We start from the raw sequence: 5,625 nt of genomic DNA, 5'->3' as shown, positions 1-5,625 counted from the left end.
GTCAGCCCTGCCTCAGCACTTCTGCTCCTAGCTCCTCTCCCCCTTCATCCAAAAACTAGACCTAAAAGGAAGAAATATTTCCAGGCTCCAACTTCAGCTTCTGCCACCGAGCTCTGGTGGGTCTGTGCCCAGCCAGCCCCTAATCACAGTCGTTATTCACGTTCATTTCAGGGACATGCTGAATGCCTGCAGCGCTATCCTCCCACAGGGAGGGCAAACCAAAGCTGCTGTGGGAATTCAGCAGCTGCCCAGAGGACAGATAACAACAGGATGTCATTTATCCTCAGCAGCAGGGTTGGAGGTCTTGCCGAAGCAGTTAGAGGTCAAAATTAGTTACCAGGCAATGGCTGCTTAGTGATTCATGCGAAATTAGTCGTGACCTCAGCCAAAGGGACTGCGGAGAAGTGTTCACGTGGCACTAAGGCACTAATTAGCACTGCCACTGGATGGCTCCATGCAGGTCACAGCCGGGTCTGGATCACACGGTGAATTACCCCATCTCACTGATGACGCCAGTGTTAATGAAGTGAAAGTTTGCTCCCATGGAAAACTTAAGTCAGAGATTACTGCCTTATCTGATGCAAATACAAGAGGGAATGAAGGTTCTGCTCCCTCCATGAGCATCAGCCAGTGCCTGATCAGAGAAGGAAAGCAGGAACCCATCCCAGAATCTGGACCCTTTACTCCCAATCACTCTTTAAATTAGTCCTTCCTCTTATGTGTTTTAATCCCCAAAAGGTACAGTTTCTGTCCTGAAGTATGGGAACAAGCAGATAACAAGCAATGTGTGGGATTAGTAGTGAGTGCATAGCGAGGTGTAAGATTTGGTGCTGCTGTCAAAACACATCCAGACTGAGCTTCCTCACTTGCTGACCACAGCATGGCTGGGTGCAGATGAGAGCAAGGATTGGGTCTATTTACTTTCAACACAAGTTTGTATTTTGAGAATGCAGTTGAAAAAAAACAAGTTCTTGTGTTGGATGTATGCAAACACATTATAAGTAAAAACACACCACTGCTTCCATTCTGGATTAAACTTCATCACAATCTCATTTTTAGACCTTAAAAAATTCAGATTTATTTAGAGAAATCAAATTCTCCACCCAGTCCAAATCATTTCAAAACACTAAAGCCCAGGGGTACCCAAGGAGACACAGTGCAGCAGCTTGTATTTTCTTATTTGATGGTGTGGGGAGAAGAGAGAAAAGACAAAGTCTGAGAACATCCCAGTGTTGGAGAAAGTGCAGACCTAGAGCAGCTAGGCAAGAACCAAGAGCACCTGAAGTCCAAGCCTAGATTAGGGAGGAGGAGTGATGGCTGTGGTGGTACCATGGGATGCAGCAGAACTCCTGATGGTGTGCAGGTATTATGCTGACAAATCCTGGCCAGAAGACTGTACAGCCTGCTCTGGAGGCCCACATGCATTTCATTTCAGTAGAAACCTTTTCTTCAGACCTTATTTATTTATTTATTTATTTATTTATTTAACTTCCTAAAATTTAACTTGGCAGAGAGCAAAAGGGACTTGGCAGAGAGAACAGCAACATTTCCCAGTAGGGTAACTTAAAGCCAGCCAGGGAAACTTGATATGAGTTCTTAATCTTCAAGATTTGTGTTGACATCACAAGCTGTGAAAGTGGAGCCAATGATGAGGGGAGCTGAAGTTCGGGTTACATGAAGTGCTCTCTTTTTATTTTTCCTTCTAAGCTATTACTGGTTTTAGTGCAAAACTAAAGAATTACAAGAATTTTAAGGGCATGGGGAGTCACATCTTTAAATAACAACAGTATGGGATGGCCTTGGATTTCAAGTCAGTCCAAAAGGAAAGGCAGAATTAAGAAGGAAGCTAGAGGTACAGAGCTGGACTAAAAAGACTGCAAGGCTTATGTAAAAGAAGTACCTGGCCAAATACAAGGGATGAGATCCTGTAATGTTTAACAGACTTAAGCAAAGACATTCTTTCTCCATGACTCCAGAGGAGCAAGGAATACACCAAATGGGGCAGAATGGCACTGTTTGCTAGCAGAAGTGCTCATACAATATGACACTACTGCCCATTGTTTCATCAGCTCCAGTAATGCAGCAGCCTGGATGGTGACAACCTTCACCCGCCTGTAGGTTCTGGAGAGCCCAAGGCTCCCTAGCTCCATGCAAGGAAGAAATGGTCTGGAAGTGCTGCTGCCCCAGAGAGGAATGCAGTTTTGTGGCCATTGCCCTGGACTGCAGCTCCAGGGTTAAGCCACTGTGTAAATTATGGCTCTGGGATTCCAGGTACCTGGCTAAGGCAAGAGGTCCCCAAACCTGCTGACTTTTCAGATTTATTCTACTAAGACTAACCTTTTGAAAAGCTGAGAAGCTGACTGTGCACTGCAAGCAAGATGCAGAGCACTGGGAGTCCAATCCTGCTCTTACTAATGTCAAATAAGAGTTTTGCTGTTGGCTGCAATGGGGTCAGGATGCCATCCTCAGAGCAATGCAGAGAAAACAAGATTAAAAAGGCAAACTTTTCAAATTTAACTAAGACAGCAGATTTTAGATCATACATTTCCAAACAAAAGTTACTGAAAACAAGGGTTTAAAGAGCTAGTTGCCAATTTTGAATGCAGCTCTTTCCAACAGCCCACTTGGACACATCAACTTACAGTGGGGTTATGGAAGTCCAAATCCTTTTACATAGGCTGGGGCAAGTTAGCACCTTAACGCTACCTGTTCTTTAAGCGGGTAGGTAAGAAACTTTTAACAAGAGAGGAGAGGAAGGGGTGTAACTTAACAGCAGGAGTAGCTTTCCATATTTTTCACACTGTTTGCCACCAACCTTAAACACACAGAAGCCATGTCCTGAAAGTTCTTAGAGTAGAAATATGATACCATAGTATGAAACACACCTTCTGCTCATTTGCAGAAACAGATGTCCTTGCTGCCTTGCCAGGCTTGACAGAGATACACAGAGCCTGGAAATCAGTAAATGTTACGAGAAAACTAGGCTGTTTTATAGGCCTGACTTCAGTTTGTTGACATGTAACTTAATGCCTCTCTTGAAAGAGCTCATCAAATATTTCAAAGAGAGCACAGATTTCTTTCATTACTTTTACAGAATAAAACTCATAGAATAAAAACCTATCAGAGTGGGAAAGGGCAAGCCTGTGCCATTAAAAATTTAGACTCTGCTAAATGTTCCATTCTTGCTATGTTTGCCACTTATGCAGTCAAATGAATGACCCCAGACAGCAGAGTATCCAAACTTTAACCAAGGGGTAAAACAATTGTATCTAACCACAGGTAACAGAAGACTTTTTTCTCACCACTCAAGTAAAACTCTAGGCAAAAGCCTATTATGGTTGTCCTCAGAGCAGGCAGGACAGATAAACAAAAAAGGCAAACAGGACTCTCCAAAGCCAGTAGCACCAACAGAGAAAATGTTTTTCCTACCACAGAAGTGCTTAAACTCACTTTTTCCTCACTGCCAAGGCTGAAAACAGCTATTCATTCACCTTTTTATGCAATCATATGGAGTCAAATGAGGGTAGCAAAGGCTGAAAAGCCAGAGCTAATGTTAGCACTGTATATTTTTATGACCTTCGGTGTGTTTACAAAATACAGAAGCTATTGTCTGGAATACTTTCTCTCCATGCTGAGGAGGATGGAGCTAGGGAAGAGGATTATGAACAGTTCTCTGTTTGTGCATGAATACCAGAGCTAGCATCTCCACAATACTGGATTGCTTGCCCCCAAACCAACTCAGGAGCAGACAAGAATTGTTAAATAAACATCAACATGTGACGATGAAGGGGAAAGCAACATTACATTTACCAAAAAAAAAAAAAAAAAAAAAAAGGCAACAAAATAATTCTTAGCCTTCTGCTTGAATTTTGACCAACATTTTAGAGCCCACACAACTCTATCTTTTCATATTCTGGACAACTCCTGGTAAATACAACATAAAACAACAGAAATAGTTGTGCTTGTGCTGCAGCAACTGTGTTTTATACTTTTTCTTTCTTCCCCATACAGGAAATGTTCCTATAGAAGAGCCATTCCTATTCCTTGATCATAGAGGTTCCTTATCACCTTCATCAGCCATATCCAATGCTAACTGAATGAGAGAATGTTGCTTTTACAAGCTCTTTGGACACAGGTGCTGTAATTGAATGCTCACCCTAGTGTAGTCTATTTTGATGGAAAAGTATTCTCAGGTCATAAAAGGCCCCATAAACATGGAAAGGATAGATTTATACATGTTTATAGGTTCTATATTTTTCTAGCCATTTAAGAGATAGATTGGTATATAGCTTAACCAAACTTTCTTCTCTATACAGCAATTCCAAGGCACTTCAATGACTGCCTTCCTTTCTGTCTTAGTTATTTGAACTGGAAACTTCTGAAAGCAGAGAAGGTCTTTCCAGGGGCTTGAGGATTTTTTTGGCAGATTGTTTGCACAACAGATTTCCCACCTGGACTCCCACTAAACATGATACTTCCAAATAGCAACACTACATTATCACTGTTGCTGCTATACAACAACAACAACAAAAAAAAACCCACCTCTTTCAGTACTGTGGTCAAAACCATGAAACAAAATATTTTTAGAACCCAGAAAATCTCCTGTCTATCAACTCAAACCCATTTTTCCATTAGAGGTCTTCCTGCCTTTTCAGCTTTTGTACAGCAAGCAGATGATACTGGCTTAAGGGCTAGGGGAAAAAAATAAAAGCTAGAAATAAACTAATAGAATAAAGCAACATCTCAACCTTCGTTGTATTAATTAGTAGAACAATTAAAACTTCAAGAGAAAAAGGACAAAGCCAAATCCCATGCTGACTTATCTTGCAAGAAAACATCATTGGTCAGACAGATGGTCCCCCTAACTATAGAATACCTACTGCCTGCTGGTACTGTGCATCTGCAGCCTCTAGAGCAGAAGGTCCTGGACATAGACCCCCGTGGGACTCCCCATGACTGGACAGCAGAGGCAGCCAGTGTGCCCAGCCTCCCACAGAACAGCGAGAGGTTGGTTTGCATCATCTTTCCTCTGGCACTCTCAGCTTACTAAAAACCCTGAAAAACCCAGCTTTTCTGAAAATCCTTCCAAGACAAATCCTCTTCTATCCCTAGTTCCTTTCCAAACACCCTCCCCAGTTCTATAAAAATCATATACCCTTCAGAAATCATGTACCCTGCCTGGTCTGAATCTGCTCAATAGATAAGCATGTTTGTACTTTGTCAAAGAAATAGTTATAGCCTTTGGTTCCTTTACCAAGGCACCATTTCACATGTTCTAAAAAAAAAAAAAAAAAAAAAATCCTCACATCAATAAGGCCATAATTAATTCTGTGAATATCAGACCACATTTAAAATTTTGGTATTCAAATTAGCAACTTCTCTTTGCATTGCTTCAAACCATACGAGTACCAGGAAAACAAAACAAAACCAAAAACCAACTTTCCAAAAATCCCCAAACACACTGGGGAGGAAAATAACAGAGATTTGGGAAATTCTGGTTGGGAAGGAGAATTTAAAGATATTTCCACAAACTTGAATGTTCCCAAGAGTCAGTTTTGTTACATGATCTCAGTGCTCTGAACAAGCTACAAGTTAGCAAGCTAGTTGGAGAGAAAAAAGAGGATG

At 41.6% G+C, this 5,625-nt stretch overlaps 1 long non-coding RNA gene across 1 annotated transcript; it reads left to right on the top strand.

Moving 5' to 3' along the window:
- The first annotated feature begins 2,214 nt into the window (after positions 1–2,214).
- On the top strand, positions 2,215–4,688 carry LOC128784891 (uncharacterized). The gene is made up of 3 exons (XR_008429669.1): positions 2,215–2,271; positions 4,012–4,135; positions 4,317–4,688. It is a non-coding gene; the product is annotated as an uncharacterized LOC128784891 (long non-coding RNA).
- Positions 4,689–5,625: the final 937 nt, after the last annotated feature.

The sequence above is a fragment of the Vidua chalybeata genome, chromosome 3, assembly GCF_026979565.1.
Source record: "Vidua chalybeata isolate OUT-0048 chromosome 3, bVidCha1 merged haplotype, whole genome shotgun sequence".
NCBI lineage: Eukaryota > Metazoa > Chordata > Aves > Passeriformes > Viduidae > Vidua > Vidua chalybeata.
The sequence above is the reverse complement of the archived record's forward strand: the minus strand, read 5'-3'. Positions and strand labels throughout refer to the sequence as shown.